We start from the raw sequence: 1,208 nt of genomic DNA on the forward strand, positions 1-1,208 counted from the left end.
TTCCCAATTTTTTTGATTTGTTGGTAACTGAGAATAGGGAGCATTGATGAAAGGTTCCACGATATCTAAAAACCTGATGTAAATCACTGTTAGGTGATGTGTTTTGATTAATAGAATCTATTTTTTCTTGTATGTCTATGCTTCTCTAGTAAATGTAAATTGGGATCCCATTGATATAGTAAGTCATAAATACATGAAAAAAATTTGGAAGAATTGATCTAGTAACTTCCTAGTATAAAATAAAAAAATTACAGTAAAACCCAAATCACACCTAATTTCAAGCTAACTTAATTTCTTCCCAACCCAACATATGGAAAGGAGAAGTTAATTAATCAGGATTCATATGTGCATAAGTTATGCACAAGTGTGGTGGTTCTCTAACAAACAAGAAAACAAAGAAGAGGTTTCTTGAGGTCTCTTTCATGGGCCTTACAAATCAACTCTACAACATCACAGATACTCGTTATACTCTTTATTACTGCTAGGCTTGAGCCTGTAGAAGGAAACAGGGAAGATAAACCCATTAGAGCCAATATGGGAAAATAGAGTAGTTCGACATTTAATAGAGAAGTGAACACATAATCTATAGTACCTTCTTTAGAATATCCCTAAGGATGCATTTATGAGCATTCTGCATTTGCATCCAAGGCACATATAATGAATATGGTATTGGGTCTTTAATGGAGGTGATTGTAGACATGGATATGCTCTGAGACATTTGGGAAATGATTCGCACTCTGTGATTTCTTATTCATATTTGGCTTTGAGGTTTAGTAGAGCTTCCTTTTTTAAGCGATGTTGTCTGAGATATTATCCATCATTAGTAGTCGTGGAGGAGGGGTGGGGTATTGTGCTTCCACTTTCGTCTATTTTATACAAATCCATCATCATTCACAACCACACATTCATATTTTGTTGCTAAATCTACTAAAGGCCCTAGTCTAAGAGCTCTGCCATTCATTCAAAACTTTGAAGGATCGAGCCTTCAAAAAATGAGAGGGAATGGAACACAACTGAAAAATGGGTACAAGTCGAAGGGAAAATCAGAAATGGTGTGGTTGTAAATGAATTGGCCTGATGAGTAGAGAGAAAATCATCAATTCCCTCACTAGTTTATAATTTCTCATCCCTCATAAAATTGTGTTTTTGTTGTTATTGCTAATTTATATCCCTCATTATATATATATATATATATATATATATATATA

At 33.9% G+C, this 1,208-nt stretch overlaps 1 pseudogene; it reads right to left on the reverse strand.

The window, feature by feature from the left end:
* Positions 1–332: 332 nt before the first annotated feature.
* Positions 333–961, reverse strand: LOC149170239 (uncharacterized; annotated as a pseudogene).
* Between the last annotated feature and the right edge of the window lie 247 nt (positions 962–1,208).

This window comes from Pinus tabuliformis, chromosome 4_2 (genome assembly GCF_031772625.1).
Source record: "Pinus tabuliformis cultivar Carrire ecotype Pingquan chromosome 4_2, CPIR1, whole genome shotgun sequence".
Classification (NCBI taxonomy): Eukaryota; Viridiplantae; Streptophyta; class Pinopsida; order Pinales; family Pinaceae; genus Pinus; species Pinus tabuliformis.